This window comes from Uloborus diversus, chromosome 8 (genome assembly GCF_026930045.1).
Source record: "Uloborus diversus isolate 005 chromosome 8, Udiv.v.3.1, whole genome shotgun sequence".
Lineage (NCBI taxonomy): Eukaryota > Metazoa > Arthropoda > Arachnida > Araneae > Uloboridae > Uloborus > Uloborus diversus.
Window position 1 is genome coordinate 15837538 of NC_072738.1, and position 25214 is coordinate 15862751.

Below are 25214 nucleotides of genomic sequence, written 5' to 3' on the forward strand. Positions count from 1 at the left end.
ACGGGTATTTATATTCTCCTGTTTCTTTTTTATTTTTTAGATTGTTACTTAGTTCATTTTATGTATTTAGACCAAATTTTTACGGAATAAATGGACCTTGCGTCGCTCGAGTCTCCAATCTATTTAATGCTGCGTCTTCCCACGTTGTGAGGTACATTTTTTATGTTCTTGTATGTGATGGCACAAGCTTCTGCCAATGTTCTGCGAAATTAAAAACGTACAATTCCATTTTACATCAAAGACTTTCTATTCAGTCCAAAATAAACCTGTAGCATACATGCAATACATTTATCATATTCAAATCATGACTGTAGGTATAAGGTTGGATATTTATATTTCTATGAGTCTTGAATGAATATATAAGCAATAAAATAGGTTCATATTAGGAAAAGTCAAAAAGTTCCATTACTTTTAATTTGTCATTACTTGATTTATTAAACAACGATCTATACGATGGACCAGCCAAACCCCATCCGTCTTTCTTAAGTTAATCCAGATAGACAAAAATCAGTAACTATTTTAACCCTTAAAAAAAAAAAAAAGTTTTCGACCGTAAATTGCTTTGTGGCACAACATTATCGGCCAAAAAGTGTCGAATTACGGAAAAAAGAAAACTTAAAAAAAAAAAAAAAAAAAAAAAAAAAAAAAAAAAAAACACGAATTGAGCTGGATTTCGTTACTTCATAAGCCGTGAACTTGAAAGATGCGTTTTCAATGAGGTGGCGGTCCCTAAAACGTTTTTCGTTAATAACTCCTGTTCTACTGCTCGGAGTGCAATGAAATTTCGTACCCTGACTGCATTTTGCTGTCTAAACATAATTATGTAGCAAAAAGTTCCCATTTGAAAATCAAGAATTGGTGCTAATTTTGCTTTGTATATGGTCCCGTATCAAGATTTGACCTAAGTAGTTTTGAAGTAGACTTTAAACCAAGTCAGATAACTCCTTTTTTTTCTTTCTAGCATTTATAATGGCCGAATAATTAAAAGTGTTTCGTTTCTTTTTTTTATGACTGTACCACAGCTTAAGCGGTTTAAAAATATATGCAACTAAAAAACGTCTGTCTCTTTGTGTGTCTTTAAAACTTTTTTTTCTCAATAAAATAAATGCCAAATTCAAAATGGAAAGTTAAATAATTTGTTTCATTTCACTTTTCGAACAAAAATATAATTTATTTGGTGGTAGAACTTGAATTTTAAAGCACGATCTGCTTGATTTGCGGCAATTTGTGATTTTCCACCTTTTGCAGCAGATTGTACCACGATATTTCCTTCTTTCTTTCTTTAGCTACTCCAGCGCAATTTGCGTAGTGAATAGGGTCAATTTTTCATATTCAGTACATTCAAATGAACCCAAATGGCGATATAATTCACACAAAATTAGATCAAGTGATTTTTTGGTTCAATTTTGAAAAATGCCTCTGATTGATGCATCTGAATAAATTTGTCTTCATAATATTGCGTTCAAGAGTTTTTTTTTCATCTCCCAATGAGTTATGCAGGTTCTGTTTTATCGTCAATACTGTGGGGCCGATTTTGACCTTCTGCCCCACATGCCTGGAGAGGGATATCCATTCCCTGAACCTTCATTCCGCTACAAATAGCCTCCCTCGCATTTTTGAACGTCTTTTAGGTTAAGAAGAGTTGACCTTTTTGTCGCGGCGCGGCGGTACATTTTCCCGTGCAGGAAATAAGTTCAGTCCACCCGAGCAGTTGCATCTCATAAAATAGAGAGTTAGAAATAAACACATTTTGGCGGGAAAGTTTCCCTTCGCTTGTTTTGAGTAAGCGACACTTGGAATTTTCTGTGACACCCGCATTGGGTCAAAAGGGGTTAGCTTCTTTCGGACATTTCAAACATTTTCCCCTTTCCGAGTCACAGCTGCAGGATATAACTTCTGAAGTTCTGACATTTTCGAGCCCATAAAATAGAAGACTTGGGAATAACAAAATTCCATTCTGACACTTTGCGACACTCCGTACTCCATAAAACATTGGGTTTTCCTAGAAGCTGGCTCTCCAGATGTTGAACTATGATCCTCAGAGAATGTGCCCCGATCAGGGAACTGTATCCCCCCGGTATAAAACGGGGAATGAAGAATTTTTCGTGAGGAGAAGAGATAGTTTGGAGAGAGAGAGGATAGAGTTTGGAGGACAGAAGAGCTTTCCCGAGCTCTGGGTTTTTCTCCGAGACGTCTTGTCCGGAGTCATGATAGAAACGAGTGCCTTTGGATTACTTCATTGATATGGGACTGAAATCTTGGTACGTACCATACTAGCTCCCACTTCCCACTACTTAATTCATACCAGTAGATTAAAAATTTAATTTCTTTGGAGAGCAGAACTATGATGTGTTTAATTTTTGAATCTTTAATGTTTTGAATATAAATATTTAACTCCTGACTAAATATCTAAACTTAGGTTAGAATTGTATATGAACTATTTTATTTAATAAACTTTCAATGTGCAAAAATGAATCTAACTATTATTTCTCTTATATTCTACAATCCAAAAGTCCACCAAATCAAACACAACGCTTTGTACCTAACTCCACTATGGGATATTCGGCCAGCAATACGTTCTTCTTTACTTCCAGCAGATGACGCTGTATTACATTCAAAGCTTATCCCGCAGATTCTTGGTTCAAACATTCAAAATTAATATTTCTGAGTTCTGTATATAGTATTCTGACTTACCAATTGCCTCCAGGAGTTGTTTTGTTTTCCTAATGCATTATTTTTGTTTTGTTTTTTTTCCTTTGTTACTTAACTTTCAAGTTAGCTATTGCAGAATTCCAGCGGGATCGGAAAGACACTTTATGCAGAGAAATCAATGTATTTATGTTTGTGAGCATAACAAATACTTATAATTTTCAAAAATTCATGTATAGAAAGGGCAAAAAATTCCAAAGCAAGGAATTTTTTGTTTAAACCTTTTTTAAAATTCAAATTTAAAAAACGGTAACGGAAGGACATTTTTCGACATGATTTTCTCTCTATCATAGCATCTCCAAAAGTTCAACTAAACTCTGAAAGGGAAAACTCAGAAAAAATTAAAACAATTGAAGGAGTGTTAAATCATTATTATTTGACCCAATAATTATTTTGAAAAAAAAAAAAAATATTTTAAGCATAGAAATTACGTACTTGTGAATGATAAAGGAAGGACAAGAAGTTCAAAATAACAAAACTTGATAGATTTCACATTACAATCATTTATTCAGCTACTAAAATATTATGAAATTCAAATTCACATTGAACTTTAGTGTTTGAGCCAATGTTTATTCTGAAATCAAGAATCATCGTCAGAAAGATTTACTCGAAGATGTGACAGAGGTCTATTGTTTCCCCCGAAAAAAATTCTTCTGTTGATCATATCAGTAAACAATTATTAGTAAAAATAAAAAGGTCATAAAATTATATAAAAATTCAGTGGTACCGTGTTAGACAGAGAGGACGCTGAACATCATTCTCATGAATTCTTCAATTCCCTTACCCTTCAGGACTAGCACATCCTTGTTTTGAAATTTAAGTTGGTATTCCAATAATTGTACTGCGAAACATTTATTCGACAAAACTATGCAATGGAATTGGAGTCCAAATGAAATCACTTAGGAATTATATGGTTTAGCGTATTATCCTTAAAGGACTGGCAACAGGTTAGTTGACTCACTTTATCGCCTTCCCGCGATCCCAACTGTCGCCTCCCCTTTCCAATTCTAATGATTAGAATTTTCAACGAATATTTTTTTGAGCAATCACGATTGCGTATTGTTCTCATTTGACTGTTTTTGGCGTTACGCTGATTTCATTTTCCCGCCAGCACCCGCTGCCAACACCACCGTCGCGTCGATCGGCCTCATGATGCTGCTCCTCTTGCGAAAACCGTGTCTAGGTTGCGTCCATACAGTGCTGGGCATTAATTAATTATTTTTTCACTTGCCTTGTTAATTGATTAAAAAAGTAATTGCAATTAAATTAATTGCAATTAAATCAATTGCAATTAAACTGTTAATTGTACTTTGCAATTAATTTAATTAGATTAATGTGCGTTAATCGCTTTTCACAATTAAAATAATTGCAATTAATTTTTTTAATTGTTTTATGAAACAATTAAAGCTAACAATTAACTTAATGTATCAATTGATACAGCGCAGCGTGCAGAGTTCAAAGTATTATTCGAATTCATATTTTCGTTCAGCGTTGATTGCTCGCTCGCCGCGTGAACTATTCTCGTCTTGGCAAGAGTGTTTTCACACGTAAATGTTTGTGTTTTAAAATTGTGCAAATCATTGTTTTATAGTTTAACCTGTAACAGGGGAAATCAGAAAGAAGGACATAACAGGGGACGTAAGATCTCATTCACCGCTCTGTCTATTTTTTTTTCTTTTTAATCGTGTAATTAAGATGCATTTATGTAATTTCCCTCAGTTGTTCTTCAGACTTTTTACTAGTACGGGAAAAAAAAATTTCATTTTTAATTAAAATATACCTTTTGAGAGGATATTTTGCTGGAGTTATAAGACGTTTTGAGCAAAGTCATAGGCTGCAGTATATAATTTATTGCTCGTAATTAAGTTACTGATATGAAATTCACCGCCAGCTCAGTCAGTCAGTTCATTGTTAGCACGCATTAGCCCGGCACAAGAAATTAACTGAGAGGGAGAGTCAACATTTTACATTCGGCTTGGTGCAAAAGCATCTTTACCCAGATTTAGGATATTGTAAGAATTAGAAGGGAAGGGAATGAAAATTTTTGAATGAGCCTCCAGGCATTTAGGATGCCTGGGAAAAAATCAAGCAAAATATTGGGGAGGGGGGGAAATAAAAGAAAAGAGGGGGAGGGGGAGTCAGAATATTTCTTTCTCTGAAGATTAGGCCAGTCCTTGGCTCTGGAGGAAAGTCATCATCTTGACGATGAGGTCCGGGGGTCGGAACGTCTGCGGTCTTGTGGCGGTTGCAGCCTCGGCGTAGGATGCCGATTGGCGGGGCTTTGGTCTCCTCGGACAGGTCCGGCTCATGGCTACGTGCTCTCCAGAGCAGTTGATGCATCGGGAGGGCTCCTCAGGCTTTTTCTTGCAGGTCCTGCTGTCATGATCTCCGGCGCAGCGGTAGAACTTCGGCGGGAGGGTACACTGATGGGCAGTGTGGTTCCAACCTTGGCAGTTGAAGCACTGGGAGGGCCGGAACTTAGGGCGTCTCTGGTGCTCCACTCCAATTCGGAAATATGACATTCTTTTGATGTTGAAAATCTGCGCCTCAGGTCGGTTGTCAAGAAGGACGAGGAAGAGAGGGATAGGGGCGAAGCCCTGATCCCTTCCCTTATGCAGCTGGATCACCTTCCGTACTGGGACCTTGAGGTCGGTTAGTTCTGCATGTATTTCATATTAACTGAGCAGCAGCAGCAGTAGCAGCACATTATTTGTGGCGGGCCTACAGAGCAAAAGCCCTTTTAACCGAAGATCTTTATGGATGGTTCATCAGAATTGGTGTTGCTGGATGTACGTCGGCGTCTCCACGGAGCGGAGCTGAAAAAAGTGAAGGGTGCACAGGGCGGCACCCGGGAAGAGAGGAAGGGGGACTAAAAGAAGGGGGGAAGAAAGGGTGTGAGCAAGCTCACGAGAGTGCGGCCTCGAACGCCCGGAGGGCATTCCGCAGGCGCGCAGTTATGTCCACGTCCGGAGGGCGTGGGGTCTGTTGAGAGCTGGGTCGTCCAGGTCTTGTGATGGGAACTTTAGTCGGCTCAGGGGGTCGCAGGGGACACTGTCTGGAACTGGCGATATGGTTGGACTTGCAATTTGCTTAGACAGCAGGCTTTCCTCTGTTTGGGCAGTTGGCCAGACGATGATTCTCGGAGCAGACCACACACCTTTCCTGCACATGACAGGTGTAGGATGTGTGGCCCCACCGTTGGCATCGAAAGCATAGGGTCGGTCCTCGGCGGTTTCTCAGCTTTTCCACACGAACAATGTAGTAGCCGATCTTCATGGGCTGGTTGAAAATCTTTAGATTCTCAGGGGAGTACTGAAGGTGCACACAGAAAATGGGCAGAAGCCCATTTCGGTTGGAGAATTGTCTGATGAAAATGGGCACATTTCCTCCCTCAGCAAGGTCATTTTTGAGTTCCTCCACATCGTGGTCGGCTGGCATTCCTTTCAGTACAGCACGTATGGGAGGGGAGTGTCCAATGGTGGCGGCGTGATATTGGAGCTTAAGTTCTACAGATACAGATAGGAATTTAAATGGGCCAGAGCGGAGCTCTTTTACCCTGTATGAGGGAAAGTCATGAAGGAGTTGATTTGAAAGGTGTGATGGGGGGGGGGGGGATGGAAAAAGAAAAAAAAAGGAATCTTTTCAGAGCCACACTATATACATATTTACAGGAGTTACATATTTGAAATGACAGTATAAATGAATGATCTGAAATATGATAAGAGTATATACAAGTATTTACATGATATGTAAAACTGATAGGTCCTAGTCCTATCAGTGTCGAGAATGGAAAGAAGCTTAGGCAAAACCTAAGCATACAAGAGTGCATGTCCATTTAACAGATGGACATGGCATCTGACGGCATATTTTTGCCGCCAGAATTAAAAGTGTGGAAGATTTGCTCAAATATCAGTGGGTTTTCATGATGACCAAGTTTGGTGAAAAAGTTGGTGGTGGTGTCAATGATATAGTTATTGATATAAGACATCCCTGAGTCCTTATGCAGGGTTTTGTTGGAGACAAACCATGGTGCTCTAAATATTTTTCTGAGAATTTTATTTTGGAGAGTTTGAACTTTTTTGATATTACTAGCAGCTGCATATCCCCAGCAGGGGATACTGTATATGAGAGCAGGGCGAATGATCGAGGTGTAAAGAATCAGTCTGCTTTTAGTGTCCAGAGAGTTGTTTTTATTAAGGAGAGTGTATAAATATCCCTCTTTGACATTGGCCTTTTTAATAACATGATCAATGTGACTATTGAACCTGAGCCGTCTGTCAAGATAGACGCCCAAGTACTTAACATTCATAGAGTATGGGATAGTGTCTTTTCCCACCATGATTTTCTTGGGATAATTTTTTATGTTGTTGGCTGAGAAGCAAATTGCTTGTTTTTTATCAGTGTTGATGGCTATACGCCATTTGTTTAGGTATTGTGTAATGATATTGACATATTTTTGGAGCCGATGCCTAGCGAAGCTTTTGCAGTAGTCGGTTGTCATAATGCTGGTATCGTCAGCGAAGAGGCAAGTGAGATGGTCATCATTAGAGGGGAAGTCATGGATAAAAATATTGTAGAGGGTGGGGCCCAGGGCACTACCTTGAGGTACACCAGCCCTGATAGTGTGTTTATCAGAAAAACTGTCTAAAATTTTTACTTGGAAGGTACGATTGTGGAGGTAATGTTTCAGGATATGGATAATGTAATTTGGGAATTTTAGATTGATGAGTTTGAATAAGAGTCCATCATGCCAGACTCTGTCAAAAGCCTTGCTAATGTCAAAGAAGACTCCCACCGTAAATTTGTTATTATTATTATTGTTTTGGATATAGTTGACCATACGGATAAGTTGATGAGTGGTGGAGTGTTTTTCCTTAAACCCAAACTGGAAGTTGGGGATGATGTTGTTTGAGTTAATGAAATCTTTGATTTTTTTGAGAAGGACTTTCTCCACTAATTTGGAGATGGAGGAAAGTAGACTGATTTTAAGGTAATTATGTGGGTAAGAGTGATCAGTGTTGGGCTTGGGGATAGGAATGACAATTGCATTCTTCCAATAGTTAGGGAAATATCCCAGTCCGAAGATCTTATTGATGATTTTGGTGAGATGCGTAATAGCATTAAGTGGGAGATGTTGAAGGTGGATATTTTTAATATTATCTTCACCACCAGCCTTCCTGGTGGGGAGGTCCTTAATAGTGACCATAATTTCAAGAGGGGTAATAAATGGAATGGTATCAGCAGGGGGAGGGGGATTCTCAAGGAATTCCTTGATAGTGTTACTAATCAGAGTATTGTTATTCTCAGTATCATCTTGAGGGTTGGGGTAAAAAAAAATTTCCAAGGTGCTGGTAATTAAATTAGCTTTATCAGGGTTTGTATAGACAAGTTCGTTATCAGAGATATGAAGGGCAGGGATAACTTGCTTCTTGGTAGTAAATTTACGAACCAGAGAAAAGAAAGCCTTTGTATTGTTTTCCAGGGAGTCAAGGTAGTCATTGAAGGTTTTAATTTTGTACTTATCAGTCAGTGTTTTGATTTCTTTTTGGAGATTGTTAAGTATAGTTTTAAGAGCAGGGTCTGTGGAGTTCTGCCAGTGTTTTTTTATTCGATTTTTATGTTTAATGATGGAGATAATATCAGCAGGGAGCCTAGTGTGATTTTTGTGGATAATTTTCGTGGTGGTGGACCTATCCAATGCAAATTGGATGTTCTCAGTGAAAGTCTTGATACAAGTTTCAATGTCGTTGGTATTATGGATGGAAGGGTTACCTTGGATCTTGTCATGAAGGATGGTAGTAAAGGAGTTCCAATTGGTAGTGCGAATTGTAATAGAGTCAGTGGAAGGGGGATGTAAGAGTCCAAAATCCAAAAGAATGGGGTAATGGTCGGAGCTGAGCTCCGTAACCGCAGTAATATGGGCAGCATTCGGAATATTCTTGAGCAGAGCAAAGTCAATAGTAGTATTGGAAGAATTCCCAAAGTGAGTGGGAGTGTCAGGGGCGAAAATGTCAACAATATGATTAACAGTATAAGTAAGCAACTTAACGCCGTTGGAGTTAGGAAGGCCGTCAGACCAGACTTGGTTCTTGCAGTTAAAATCACCAATCAAAATGGTGGATGGACTGAGCATGAAAATATTGTCAAAATCCGAATTAATGTATAGCCTGTTAGGAGGGAAGTAAATAGATGAAATGGTGATATTGGAGTTGTCAAGTGAACAAATAATCGTGGTGTTCTCGAAGCTGGAGGAGTGAACTGGGCGAACATAATGTCTAATACTCAACTTAAAAAAAATAGCAGTACCGCCACCACGATTTGTGGTGCGGTCGACACGATGACAAATATAATTGGGGAAGAAGACCCTTTGAGAACCATTTAGGTGGGTCTCCTGGACCAAAAAATATCAGGAGAGTGTGCAATAAGGAAATCCGCGACCTCCCGTCTTTTAGAGCAGAGGCCGTTTAGCATTCCAAGAACAAATAGAAAATTTGGGAGCACTAGCCATGGGCAAAAGTAGCGCTGAGAGTAGACAAATCCCTCATTAGAATTTCCATTCCTTTAAGAATGTTGTGGATGAGGGAGGGAATATTTTGAAAGTGTTTAAGTAGCTTAATAACGTCGTGAATATCATTTGGTTTATTTTCAGTATATTCATGAGGGTTATGAGCAGTGGTGGTAGTTTTTAGCATCTCTGAGTAGCTTGGGGGTATGTTATGATTGTTGACAGCATTGAGTGGATTATGAGTGGGATTGGTAGGGTGATCCCTATTAGGTGGTCGATTAGGGCAGCCCCTGTAGTTGGCAGTGTGATCACCACTGCAATTGGCGCATTTGGCCGGAGTGTCCTTGGGTTTAGTGCAGTCCTTCGTAGGGTGCGATTGCGCACATTTTAGGCATTTGAATTGTTTGTTACAGTTATTGCTGGAGTGACCAAATTCCTGGCATCTGTAACATTGTGTGCGGGAGGACTTGAGTCGCAAGGATTCCACTTTGATGTGGAAGAATCCAAGGAAATTTACGTGGTAGATTCTATTGTTGTCCTCTGTACGAGGTAAATTGATAAGGAAGAGTGGGAGAGGCTTTCTATCACGACCATGCATTTGGGTGATTTTGTCAGGGTGAAGGCCTATTTCTGCCAACTTATCCTTTATGAATGATGGGTCCGTGTCTCCAGGGAGACCTCTAATGACCACTTTGAGACATTTTTCACCGCTGAAGGTGTAAGTGTGGAATGGGATATCTGAGTCGTTGAGGTGTCTGACTATTACTCTGTATGCCTCATCAGTGGGAGGATTTATAATATATTTAGTACCAGTGTACTTAATAGTAATTTTTGAGTCAGTTATGTCATTGATGGAATCAGCAAATTTATCATGGTTGACTAAATAGTCAATGATTATTGGGGGAACTCGGTTACTGCGTTTAAATTTTTGTGCTTGAAATTCATTATTGTCTTCCGTTACAGGCTGGGGGTGAGAGAAATCTGCAATAGTTTCAATCTCAGAGTCATCAACTTCCTTAGCCAATGTAGTGTTAATGTGTACATTGTCACTCACTGTAGGCTGTTCCTGATTATCAACGGTTACGGTATCACCGCGGTCAGCGGCCAAATTGATATTTGCCAGTTCGTTGCTGACAATACAAGGTTTAGTCTTTGATTTTTTTTCTTCTGTTTTTTTGTTTTCTTAACATTAGAAATAAAACTTTCATTATCGGTGGATGCAAGAGCACCAAACTGATTAGATAATTGGATAGAATCTGTGGGGTGTTTAGCCTTGGAAGAGGAAGAGCCTTTAATCGATTCAAATTTCCTTTCCAAGTTACGTATACGACTTAGCAATTGCTCTTCTCTGAGACTAGCATTATCGTGCTGAATACCATTGATATAGTGTGCAAGGGAAACCCGAGAGTTCATTGCTCTGTGTTTATTGCTTAGTAAAGCAAATTTCAAATCCGAATCGTCAGAGTTCTGAATCTTCTTGTCGAAGTAATCACAGATAATGTGTAGGTTGTGGTCACATTGACCAAGAGTACCTAGATCCTGTGTTTCGAGAGAATACAGATTGATTTTGGAGATAAGGTCCTCAATAGAGTTAATGTCAAGGGTGGGGAGGGGGTAATCAACTCCAACATGACTTACCTCATATTTCCAGTCCTTGGATGTATCATCAGTTGTAGCCATCATCAGTCTTGAAATCAGGGAAATTCCTAAGAGGAGGTGCTCAATAAAGGCCCTTTAAAGGGACAAGCGGGAATCGACCCGGTTTTGCCGGAAGGATGTACCGGACCTATCTCAACAGGCCACGGCAAACCAACGGGCTACTCGCGGGAAAGGGGACCCTAATCCGTCGTGGACGGAGAGAGAAGCATCAGCGGGTGGCCAGGCGGGAGAAAAAGAGAGGTTCTTCCTTCGGAGGGGGGAGCGGAAAACACGTCTTGCTGCTACGCCGGTCGGAGGAGGGATGAAATGAGCTTAAGTTCTTAGAGATGGCAAATCTCTTAAGGAAGCCAAAAGTGCCAAACAAACTGGTAGCTAATATAGAATTAGCGCAGACCAGACGAGTGACCGAAGCAATGGTTCGGTTCAACTCGAGTATTTCATATATTTCTGCTTTAGCCCTGGCTATTGGGCGGTAATTTACTGAAAGTTACTGATATTTTATTGATATTTTATTTGTTGCTAACATGTGTATTTAAATAGATAGTAATATGGTACCCGTTTAGCGTCCACATCCCAGGTAGCCCTGTCGTCTGTAGAATATATTGTACAAAAGCAGTAATTGTTTTATGAGTTAGTTTTAATTAAAATTCGCAGAACAATCGACAATTGTTAATTGTAGTAAACTACAATTAACAATTGTTAATTGTAGTAATCTACAATTAACAAATAATTAATTGTTAACTGTGGTAAACTACAACTAACAATTAATTAATTGTTAATTGTAGTAAACTACAATTAACACTTAATTAATTGTTAATCGTAATTTTCCACAATTACAATTGATCAATTGTTAGTTGTTGTGGTTACGTTTACCAATTAATCAATTGTTAATCTTTAATTGTCAATGCAATTAAAATTTGCCCAACTCTGCGTCCATATCCTACACACACACGCATACATACACACACCTACACACACACACACCTACACATACATACACCTACACATACATACACTCCTACACACACACACATACACACACTCATGCCTGCACACAGAAACAAACACACATGCCTACATACACACACACACGAACGTCTACACACACACACACACGAATGCCTACACGCACAAGCGCGTACACGCACAGCACTGCATACACAACACTCACATACACGCGCATACATACACACACACACGCTTGTGATTGCGAAAAACGTAATTTGAATTCATAATGCCAAAAATTCAAATTAATATATATATATTTTTTTTTTTTTTCCGCCATCACCATCGAAAGATTCAAGGGTCAAATTTACAACATTCGCAGTACAACGTTATATATGGGAAGATTTATTCACTCATAGGCAATTACATATTGGTCTGTCTTGATCTGAAAATGAGGAAAATTGATTTAATGACGAGTTGGGGCGGGGCGTTAGTACTGCTTTCGTTGTGCAAAATTTAGAATGACATTTTCCCACCAGTATATTAAGTCAACTAGCTGGGCGACCGAGCCTCGATCGGCTTTAAAAGAAAGTTTTTTTTTCTTTTGTATTTTGTTTTTCTTTACGGTTCAAAGCACTTTTTTTAAATAGTATACTTAAAAAACAAAATATTAATGAAATATTCGTGTTATCGCCAATAGTCGGATATGCTTCCGTGAAACGAGATATATAAGAAATACAAACACTTCATCAGCATAATAATCATTTCAGCTATAAGAAGCCCACTACTGAATATAGGCCTCCCCTCCCCCACAGACATCAACCTAGGGAAACTCTGAGCTGGTTGAATATAAATATTTTACGTACGGTATCACCAAAAACAAGCAGTTTCTTACACCAAGCATGGTGACAATAAACGTGAGAAAAATTAAAAGGATTAAAAATGCGCCGCGACCTACTTATAATCACTAAAGTACCAAATAAAGAATAATCTGAGTGCAATTAAATCAGCATTTTGCTTTAAACTATCTGTAACATTTTTGTTTGCAATTTTCCTGTCACTAATTAACAGATTTTGAGCTCGGAGCGAATTTTACTAATTAACCTAATACTTCCTTCCACACTATGTTGCGATTCACGATTTTATTCCAATCGAAATTTTCATTTGGAATAAATACTTTTAGTTTAGTTGGTCACTTTACGCCAGAAAATGTTACATACAGCATGCTAGCCTTAAAAACTGATGATCCACAAACCACTCCAACAATTTCCTAACAGTCTCAAAACATATGTTTTTTTTAAATAAAATTTAGATGAGTGATTTTAAAAATATATAAAACTATTTGAAGTGTAAAAAAGATAAATAAATAGAATAAAATAAGACAGTCAAAAATTTCGCTATAAAAAAAAAAAATAAATAAATAAATAAAATCGAATTATTGTCCGTTTTTCACAAGAAGACATTTGACTTCTCTCTCGTCACGTGATACCCGATGATTCTAATTCACTGTGTTCGGATCATAGCATTTTGTTGCAAAAGCAGCGGTTTTTAAAATGTAAGAATAACTGTAATGACAACAGACGAGTGAAGCAAGTGATGAAAAGGACACTAAGACTTTTTTCGACATTAAAATGCAAGCCCAAATTAAGGCTGTCTGGTTGTCTAAGAAGCGCGTGGATTGCGTACCGATCTCGCGTAAAATGGAACTTTGCGTTCGAGGAGGCGTGACGAAGTACCCTCTCGTAAACAACGGACCATACATAACACTTTTGAATTTGTTTTTCGCCAAGTGTAATTGAAATTTGCCAAATTGGGCAAATTGGCCTGGCAACCCTAAGCAAGTTTGAAATTTTAAAGTGAGACCAGACAAATTTTCATTGTTATGGTTGCAAATCGTCTACCTAATGTGTCAATTCAGTTTTTTTCTAGGCTGAACTAAAGCGTACTTTACATTAAAAAACCGGTTTTTGTTTTAAAAAAATCGCGTTTTTACTGAAAAAACATTGAAGTAGATGAATGAACTAGGAATGCCAAACTACAATAAAATTCGAAATTTCATCCAAATCGTTAGAGCCGTTTCCGAGATACGAAATATAAATAAATATACAACACACACATCCACAAGAATTGTTCGTTTAAAGATATAAGATAAGTATTATGAAAATAGTTTTCTACTAGTTCAATCAAGTTTGCAAAACCTCTTCAAATATAGAGGGTCTGCGAATATGAATGTGCAGAGATTCCTAATATTTTCTGATTCTCGGCATCCTTTCAAAGTTTGGATTTTCTTCTTCACCTATGTCACTTTCAATAATATATTATTACCGTGAGATTTATTCACTCATTCGCAAATACATGTTGGTCTGTCTTGATCAGAAGATGAGAGAAATGAATTTAAAATCTCAAAACTAAATAAATAACTAAATAAAAATAACGAAACAAAAAATGTCATACAGCACATGATGTTTCAAGATAAACAGAACAGGTGTCCAGCAAAGGACACCCTAATTTCAAAATAAATATCTCGGAATTAAAGAAGATTTTGGAAGGAAAGAAGCGGTATGTTTATTGTGAAAGCCATAAAAATCATATACGGAATTTTGGAACTTAGTGCACAAAACCGCCAACAGATGGAGCTTCACGCTGTACAGAGTTTCTTGAATCAATACAAACGCGTCTTGTAAGTTTGTTCTTACCTTTGGCGATGAGTATAACGATAGTTTTCAGGTCAGGCCAGCTGGAGCATTTCGCTGTTTTCGGAAGTTTCGCTTTTATGCCATCGGACTGTGGCCTAACCTTTGAAATTCCAGCACCAGATAACACTCGTTGTTCAATGGTATACATGTTCTGGTTCAGGTTTTGATGTTTATACAGGTGCATATATTCCAGTAGTGTCCACTTTACCTGATATTTATGCAATTAAGAATGATCCAATTTTTAACAGGATCATGGAATTAAAAAAAAAAAAAATTAAATAAAAATAAAGGAGAGCAGGGCGGGGAAAGCAGTCAGATGTTTTACATGATGTGAAAAAAGAAAAAAAAAGAGCGTCTTCAGGGCCACGTTAGTTATGTGAAAGGCTTGTTCAGTTACAGTTAATTTTTTTGTCAATTCTTTCATTGTTATTCCCCCCCCCCCCACACACACACAGCCGTTAGCTGTAAGACAGCTGCGTGTTGGTTAGGGGGGTTGTTTTGGTCCTTAAAGTATCAAAGTTCATAAGGCAGCATTTTGCCGGCTAGCTATGAGTGCTATTCTGCACTTTTGAAAACCTAAATTGCTCTCTGTTGAGAGGGTTGGTGTAAGCTGCACTATAGAAAACCTAAATTGCTCTCTGTTGAGAGGGTTGGTGTAAGCATCTAAAGAGTCATTATATTTTCTAGCTTCTTTTATGACAAAATGAGAAATGGAGGGAATGGCCAGACTTTTATGTATATCTTTTCCTTTTACAAGCCAAGGAAAGTGCAAACTCCTACTACAATTCCAGCATGAAGCGCCACTTGCTAGCACTTTTAGGAACTAATTTCCAAATTTCTGTACGGGATTTTTATGGCTTTCATAACAAGCACACCAACAATTTCATTTCAAAATCATCCTCTGTTTTCGAGCTATTCAATTTTGAAATCAGAAAGTCCTTCGCTGGACACCCTGTACCTGCATAATATTTATCTCGGATCGATAGGTTTTAACCCGAACAGGGTCGGGGAGAGGCGCTAGTATTGTACAAAAAGACAGCAGCGAGTAGTATTCAAACAATAGGGAAGTTGCAACCTATTAAATGTTCATATTTTGGCTATTGGATATTGTTAATTGACACTCAAAACTAAAAAATTCACCATCGCCGAATTTTAAAACACCGTGGTTGATTTTTAATGAATTTTTAAAAATTCACGCGCAAAAGTGCGCTCTTCTGAAACGTCACGAGCCAACGTCACAGGGCGCGAATGGGCAGCTTTCCGCCGAAGATCCCTTGTTTTCGCTAGGGACATTTTGAGCGCGCTGATATTTTTATTTTTTAGAAATTCAATAATCCTTTTGAACACACTATGGAGGCCGGATTCGTTAAAGCACAAACTAAATAATCTTCCTCAAGTAATATCAATAATGATATTCGAATATTTCCGAGAGGATGAGAGGTTTAATGTTCCAGAAACGCGAGGGGTTAAATGCGAGGAGATAAGCCTTTTACGTTTCGACTTCGAAGTCGAATGCATGTTCTTTGGTTTCTCCCATGACATGGGAACCGGTTCGCTAGCGTTTCTCCCCTATCGGAAGAGCGCATGACGTCACTTCCTATGCCATTTGACGTCACAAGAGCTTGAACTTTAAAAGTTAATTTAAAAAAAAAATACTTATCGTATCGCAAAAATATTTTCACCTATGATGTTCATACATGTTACTCTATCATATAAAAATAAAATTGAAAAATCGAAAACTTCCCTATTGCATAATTATCAAAAGTATCTATTGCGTAACTTTAAAGCTCGACACAAATTTGAAATTGTGTTTTTATGTGCGAAACTTAGGATAACATTTTACCACCAGTTCATATTACGTGGTTAGAAATTATATGTATTATTTTCTAAAATTGTCCAATCAAAATTTATACCTATTGCATCTGCTTCCGGTAGGCAATCCTCTTGATCTCCCTGATGTATTGCATACAATATAATACGGAGTGGGAGTTTCCAACATTTTCGGAAGCGCGGTACAGTCGGATCCCGAGAGTTCCAAGACTCCTCGTGTAAGTCGAAATTTCGCGTTGTGGAAAAGTGTTGTGTAAATGATTTTTTTAAATTAACATACCGAATCATTTTAGACATTTTAAACTGTTTTAGGCCATTTTTTAACTATATATTACCGTTTCTTACATAAAAAGTTGAAGTTTTATCGTATTTTTAAGAAAGCTGCATCATTTAACGTAAAATACTGTTACGATGCGCAAAATGAATGATCAATTAGGAAGAGAGACATAAAAATTTAACAGTGCTGTGGTATGGACAGTATGTATAATAAAGCACTGCGCTGTAAAAAGTTGCTACATAGTAGATACCAAAAGTTGCATTTATATTTTAAAAATTGAAGATCATTAATGCGTCGCAATCTAATCGTCATTCTGATATATTTTTTAATATAGTAGCTTTGCATTTACTTTTATAACCTTTACATCTATGGTAACACCCCACTTTCAGAATCTCTATAATCTACAATACAAGAGCAGATTCCAATTTCATACTGTTTGCATTTTGCTTAAACACTACTCTGCGAGCTTCATATTAAAACTAAGGTCTGGACATCCGGATTGCCTTTCTCTTGTCTTTTAATTATACGTATGAAAAATTCGCTCATACCTAATTGGCGAGCTACCTTCGACCCGTTGTTAAAGCGTATCAAGAATCTTTACCTTTTCTTAAATTGTCTTTTTTCCTAACTTTCGCTTTTTGTTTCCATCTTCAAACTTTAGATGAAACAGCGTGCCTAGGTGCCACAATATTTCATCACCTTTTATATTCAGAATAAATAAATTAAAAATGAGGAGTGGTGATACATACACACTAATAAAGCTATGTTTATAGCAAGGGCGCAGCCAGAGGGGGGCCCATAGGGCCCATGCCCCTCCCCCCCCCAGAACGCTAATTTGAACAATTTTCAAAAATACTCTTCTTTTTTTTTCATTGGAACGAAGACGAACGCGCTTTGAGAAAACGAAGTGGTTCCAAGGTAAGCAGGGACGACGAGAGGTCATTTAAAACTTCCCCCTCTCTCCTTTTCGGCATTTATTTTTTCTGTAGTAATCCTTCATAACACTGCCTATTTCTTCTGCTACCGCGAAGCGATCGTTTTCAACATTGCGCCGTTTCAAGTCCTATTTAAGAAGCACAATGATGCAAGAACACTAAAATGCATTAGCACAGCTTTGTATCAACAAAGATATAGTTGTACAACCAGATGAAGTTATTGAAGAACTAACCAAGAAACAACGACGGTTAAATTTTGTATTGTGACAATAAGACAATTTTATAAGTGTACACATGCAATGTGGATATATAGGACTCATCAAGTGTAAGTGATTTTATTGATTATTTTGTTCTATTTTTAAGTGATTTCATGCCACTTTAACGTGTTCCTTTTTTTTTCCTTTCCTTGAATGATCTTAAAAATATGAATAGTTTAGAGCTTTTGGTGATAAAAATTCGTGTGCATTTTGATTTATTTCATTAATATAGTAAACGAAGTAATAACAAGTATTAATTTCCATTTATTAATTTGAACATCTTACAGCAATGCTGTTGTTTCAAGTTCTTTAAAGTTTATTCTTAACGTGATTTCAATTCTGGCATAAGAACAATTAATGTTTTTGCAATAGTTTTTGAATAAATTGCGAAACTTAAACGATTTTAAGGAATTTTACTAAATAATATTAATAATAATAATAATATATATATATATATATATATATATATATATATATATATATATATATATATATATATATATATATATTGATGTAAAGAAAGAGAGAGAGAGCGCTGATAGAGTGTTGTGAAAAAAAAATGTGCCCCCCCTAAAAATATTTTCTGGTTGCGCCCCTGGTTTATAGTGTGGTGTGTGGGAACTTGCGCAGTTAGTGATGCTGAAAGGATGAAAGTACATTCATGAAGTCAATGATTAGTAAGCTATAACAAAGCCGAAACTTAGCATCACGATTTCTTTCTAAATATTTTCGCTTTCAGAGCGAGAAATTCGCTTTAGCTCTAAAATTCTTTGCTCCTGAGAAATTCGCGTTATAGCCATTTCGCGTAAGTCGGATCGCGTTGTAGCAGGAGTCGACTGTATACTTTGAAAAGATTAGCTTTTCTTCCTCCACCTAAGTCTTTATCGAAAAACAAAAATATTAATAGTCCCGTACGTATATCGATACCGTGGGCCTGGCGACACTCCTTGCCTCTTACTGCATTTTTGGGCTCCGCGGTATTCACTTCGAAAATTTCTGAAACACAGGGTTACTAATCCATAACTCATCGGTTCTCTACCGGTGGTTCGCGAACCCCTGGGGGTTCGCTGGAGGTGTAAAAGGGGTTTGCGAAAACAATACTGTAATGGTGAAATTTCAAAATGCTTGTTGATATAAAGTCTTAGGTTCAAGTGGTTTCTTTCTTTTTTCGAGCAATCACGATTGCTTATTGTTCTCACTTGACTGTTTTTGATGTTACGCTTATTTTATTTTCTCACCAGCATCTTTTGCCAGCACCACCGTCACGTCGACCGGCCTCACGATGCTGCTCCTCTTGCGAAAACCGTCTCCAGGTTGCGTCCATATCCTACACACACACGCATACACACACACGCCTACACACATACACACACTCCTACACACACACATACACATACACACACTCATGCCTGCACACAGACACAAACACATATGCCTACATACACTCACACGAACGCCTACACACACACGCGCGCGTACACACACAGCACTGCATACAAAACACGCACATGCATACATACATACACGCATATACACGCACCCACATACATGCGCCTACACAAACACACACGCTCGTTATTGCGAAAAGCATAATTTGAATTCAAGATGCCAAAAATTCAAATTAATATATATTTTTTTAAGTTAGTTTTGATTCGCTTGTCTCTTGCACATGCGATACTTTTTAGATGTAAATGACCAGACATATTTTGTAAATTTCAAGATTTAGAGTCATTACAGAGTTTACATAGTGCCGTTTTGATCGGAAAATTCGAGTATATTTGATGGGAAAATTTCACGGAGCATACGCGAGCGTCTGAAATATTTCTAGTTAATTTTCGATAAGTAGTTTCTTTGCCACTTGAATTTGACGAAGAGCTGTTTTGTTGCTGTAATATTCAAGAAAAAATAGCTAACAACCCAAAAATACCTCAGTTGACGTGAAAAAACATTTTAATCAACTTCAAGGGTAAGCAAGTGGGGTGGTTCCAGACGCTGGGTTAAAAGGAAACATGATTTCACTTGTTAGCAAACAGCTACAGAATCAAATACAATCAGACCTCGTTTTCCCGTCACCTTTGGGACTATCAACAAAGTGTCGTCATAGCCGGAGTCATAATCGGAATAGTTTAAAACTTCGTAGTTCAACCTAAGTTTTAAATAAAATTATGAATTTAATAAAGAAATTCATTTTCATGTTTTTAATTTGGTTCGTGAACTATAACAACGCTTGTCTCTTATCTGTTGTTAGAGTCAGATATTCCTACAATATTTCTTTCCAGATGTTTCGTGTATTTTACCAAAAATATTTCAATTGCAAAGAAAAATTCGATCCTGTGTGAGCAGCTCAGAGTGTCATTTACACCGGAGTGCGCCATTAAATACTGTCGTAAAATTCGGAGTCACTTAACATTGAGATTGTATAACATAAGTTCAGAATTTTGAAAAAGTGATGTTACATCCGGAGAGTTGGGAAATTTTGGAGTTGCTCTGTATTTCATCCTGAATCTTGGACACAGCACAAGAACCTTTATGTGCCAATTCATCGAAAAGAAATGGAAGAACCGAAATTCGAAACACCGAAATTCTGTACCTCTTTACACGTCAACTGACCATAGAAACATAACTTTCTTGCTTACTTCTAGCTACCAGTTATATTATACAGCATATTAGTATAAGCATTTAAAAGCGCAGTTAGCCAGTTGTCACGAATCATTTCATCATGAAAATCCAGGAAGTCTCTGATGGACTCTTATTCAAACTCATCAATCTAAAATTCCCAAATTACATTATACATATCCTGAATCATTATCTCCACAATCGTACCTTCCAAGTGAAAATTCTTGACAGTTTTTCTGATAAACACACTATCAGGGCTGGTGTACCCCAAGGTAGTGCCCTGGGTCCCACCCTCTACAATATTTTTATCCATGACCTCCCCTCTAATGAGGACCATCTCACTTGCCTCTTCGCTGACGATACCAGCATTATGACAACCGACTACTGCAAAAGCTTCGCTAGGCATCGGCTCCAAAAATATGTCAATATCATTACATAATACCTAAACAAATGGCGTATAGCCATCAATACTGATAAAACACAAGCAATTTGCTTCTCGACCAACAACATAAAAAATTATCCCAAGAAAATCATGGTCGGAAAAGACACTATCCCTTACTCTATGAATGTTAAGTACTTGGGCGTCTATCTTGACAGACGGCTCAGGTTCAATAGTCACATTGATCATGTTATCAAAAAGGCCAATGTCAAAGTGGGATATTTATACGCTCTCCTAAATAAAAACAACTCTCTGAACACTAAAAGCAGACTGCTACTTTACACCTCGATCATTCGCCCTGCTCTCATATACAGCATCCCCTGCTGGGGATATGCAGCTGCTAGCAATATCAAAAAAATTCAAACTCTCCAAATTAAAATTCTGAGAAAAATATTGTTACAAATTCTGTAAATAGTAATTATTGTAGGAACGTAACCTGTAAATAGTTTCCCGTAATGAATATACAACCCCTTTTTCATTCGGCTAAAGTATACGACCCCTATTTTCTTTCTTTTCATTGATAACGGTCTACTACTTTACAGAAGCGTGTGGAACATTTGAGAAATTTCTTTTCGGTGTATTTAAGCCGTTAGCGATGGATAAACAGTTAGTTTCGATTGAGAATTCGTTAGTGTATTGGCTCTGTTTATAGCGAGGCATTTCGCTGTGTTGTTTTCGTATTTGGAAGTAAATACGTGTGTAAACGTTGAGTTTACGGTGTTGTGTGATAATTGCTTAATTGCTGATGAATAATTTAGCAGTTGTTAACGATTTCTCCTGTACATAGTGTAAATAAAGCTCCTGTGTTTTTATCAAGAACTGTGTCTTCATTTCAAGAAAGTGGAAGTCGCACCGAATCCGTTACAATTGGCGCCCAACGTGGGACTCGAACCCACGACCCCGAGATTAAGAGTCTCGTGCTCTACCGACTGAGCTAGCCGGGCAGTGACTCCAACATCATCAGAACCTGATCCATGGAGTGATGACCAAGTTCGAAAAGATCAACTTGAAGACCCCGACATAAAACCAATTTTAGAGTTCATGGAAAGTGACAGTCGACGCCCTAGCTGGCAGGACGTTTCCATCTTCAGTCCTGCAACAAAAAGATACTGGGCTTTATGGAACTCGCTCCATTTACGGAACGGCGTGCTATACCGAAAATGGGAATCTGACGACGGCAAAACATCTAGGTGGCAGTTACTACTTCCCCGATCAAGGATTTCAGATGTTCTGAAAGAAATACATAGTAGTGCGACTGGAGGACATTTTGGTGTCTTGAAAACCCTCAATAAAGTTCGGGAGCGCTTCTTCTGGAGCAAGGCGAAGGATGACGTGGAGAAGTGGTGCCATTCTTGTGACGCCTGTGCTGCTCGTAAAGGACCGAAGAAAAGAAGCAGAGGGAAGCTACATCTGTACAACGTTGGAGCTCCTTTCGAACGAATTGGGATCGACATCCTGGGTCCTCTACCAAGAACTGCTGATGGGAACAAATACATTCTTGTTTCCATCGACTACTTCACCAAATGGCCGGAAGCATATCCCATTCCAGATCAAGAGGCTACCACCGTAGCAGAGACTCTAGTCCAACATTGGATCTCGAGATACGGAACACCTTTGCAGATTCATTCCGATCAAGGGAGGAATTTCATCTCTGCTGTGTTTAAGGGCCTATGTCAAATTTTCGGAATTGAGAAAACTAGGACAACACCACTACACCCACAATCGGACGGCATGGTGGAGAGATTTAACCGCACAATCCTGAACAATCTCTCACTTATGGTATCCAGAAATCAACAGGATTGGGACAAGAAGCTACCTTTGTTCCTGCTGGCCTACCGCAGTGCTGTCCACGAGACTACCGGATATGCCCCATCTCAGATGCTCTTCGGACGAGAGCTTCGGCTACCTTGTAATCTCGTCTTCGGTCGTCCTCCGGATGCGCCTGCATCGCCTGAGGAGTACATCCAGGATCTCCAGGCCCGGTTGGAAGACGTTCATAACTTCGCACGAGAGCGAATCAACATCGCGGCGGAGAAGATGAAGACCCGATACGACACAAGGTCTACTGGACATGAATTCAACGAAGGCGACAAGGTTTGGTTATGGAATCCCATCCGACGGAAAGGTCTGTCACCCAAATTGCAGTCGCATTGGGATGGACCCTACAAAGTCCTTAAACGACTAAATGACGTCGTAGTGAGGATCCAAAAATCACCTAATGCAAAACCTAGGGTTGTACATTATGATCGGTTAGCCCCATACTATGGCCATAGTTCATGAGTATTACGTAAACAACCATGGTTGATAACATAAAAGTTGTAGATAATTTTTGCTTTTAATGTTTAGTAATATTTCTTGTTATTATTGTGTTTTCTGTATCTGTTAGTTATTAATTAATGTGTATATTTGTAAACTTGTGATAGAAGTTTGGCACCCTTTCTGGGGATTGTACTGCCCGGGACGTGCAGTCCTTAGGAAGGGGGCAATGTTACAAATTCTGTAAATAGTAATTATTGTAGGAACGTAACCTGTAAATAGTTTCCCGTAATGAATATACAACCCCTTTTTCATTCGGCTAAAGTATACGACCCCTATTTTCTTTCTTTTCATTGATAACGGTCTACTACTTTACAGAAGCGTGTGGAATATTTGAGAAATTTCTTTTCGGTGTATTTAAGCCGTTAGCGATGGATAAACAGTTAGTTTCGATTGAGAATTCGTTAGTGTATTGGCTCTGTTTATAGCGAGGCATTTCGCTGTGTTGTTTTCGTATTTGGAAGTAAATACGTGTGTAAACGTTGAGTTTACGGTGTTGTGTGATAATTGCTTAATTGCTGATGAATAATTTAGCAGTTGTTAACGATTTCTCCTGTACATAGTGTAAATAAAGCTCCTGTGTTTTTATCAAGAACTGTGTCTTCATTTCAAGAAAGTGGAAGTCGCACCGAATCCGTTACAATATTTAGAGCACCATGGTTTGTCTCCAACAAAACCCTGCATAAGGACTCAGGGATTTCATATATCAATAACTACATCATTGACACCACCACCAACTTTTTCACCAAACTTGGTCATCATGAAAACCCACTGATATTTGAGCAAATCTTCCACACTTTTAATTCTGGCGGCAAAAATATGCCGTCAGATGCCATGTTCATCTATTAATGACTCTCGTTCTTAGGTTTTACCTAAGCTTCTCTCCTTTCCAACACTGTTAGGACTAGGCCTATCAGTTTTCTTTCCAATTGTACATACCATGTAAATACTTGTATATACTCTTATCATATTCCAGATCATTCATTATACTGTCATTTCAACTATGTAACCCCTGTAAATATGTAGTGTGGCCCTGAAAAGATTCCTTTTTTTTTTCTCCATCCCCCCCCCTCACACCATTTCAAATCAACTCCTTCATGACTTTCCCTCATACAGGGTAAAAGAGCTCCGCTCTGGCCCATTTAATTTCCTATCTGTATCTATCTGGAAAGGAGGCTGTTTGTTTGACAATTAGGATGGCCGTGTGCATATAATAGTTTCAGCGTATTCAATTGCTTAAGTCTCTTTTGATTGTTTTACTTACTTTTCTTAGCATCATATTATATTTGGTGGTGCAATAGATGTTTTCAAATCGATTAGTTAAAATATAATATATGCATTAAATATATTCAAACTGGGAGCCATTACGTATACTTAATTTTTATAGATAACAGAGAGATATCGAGAGTTTGAATAAGAAATTATTGATATATTTCATTGTAGTTCGTTATAAAGGCGATATATTAACCCAATTTTGTTCACAGAAACACTTTAGCTCTAGAAACGAAATAAATCACTCACATTAACAAATTTTTGCTCTCTTCCTTTGTTACACAAATCCACAATATCATTTTTAATTCTTAAATGTTTGAAATCACATCCGAACGTATCTAACATTGAGCTGAGATAAAAGCGGTAATGGTCTTACAAGCGATTTCGCATGAATCACTTAAATCGTGATCGTCATTCGTCATTAAAGCAGGGTTGACAGCTGAAAACCCCCTTAGGAGGTGCACCGCTCTCCCTCTAATCTCAAACAGCAAACATGCCTATGAGACATTTTCTGTGTTTGCAAGCTCAAATTTTATTGCTTCCATATTTAAGTGATTTAATAGTTTTCTGATTCTATCGTTAAAATTATTCTCTTGTAATAGTTTTTGAAATTTCGTTTCCAAGATCCGCCGAGAAGACAAATTTCTCTGAAATGGGATGATCCCTTCCACAGTTGGCGTAGACGAGATCTTCTTCCTTATTGGTCAGTCTCGAAGCCGGTGAGGGCCGACGCAGAAGACGCACCTTTCCGTGATGGC

The 25214-nt window shown here is 38.2% G+C and overlaps 1 non-coding gene across 1 annotated transcript; it reads right to left on the minus strand.

The window, feature by feature from the left end:
* Window positions 1–21739: 21739 nt before the first annotated feature.
* On the minus strand, window positions 21740–21812 carry Trnak-cuu (transfer RNA lysine (anticodon CUU)). Its single transcript has one exon. It is a non-coding gene; the product is annotated as a tRNA-Lys (tRNA).
* Window positions 21813–25214: the final 3402 nt, after the last annotated feature.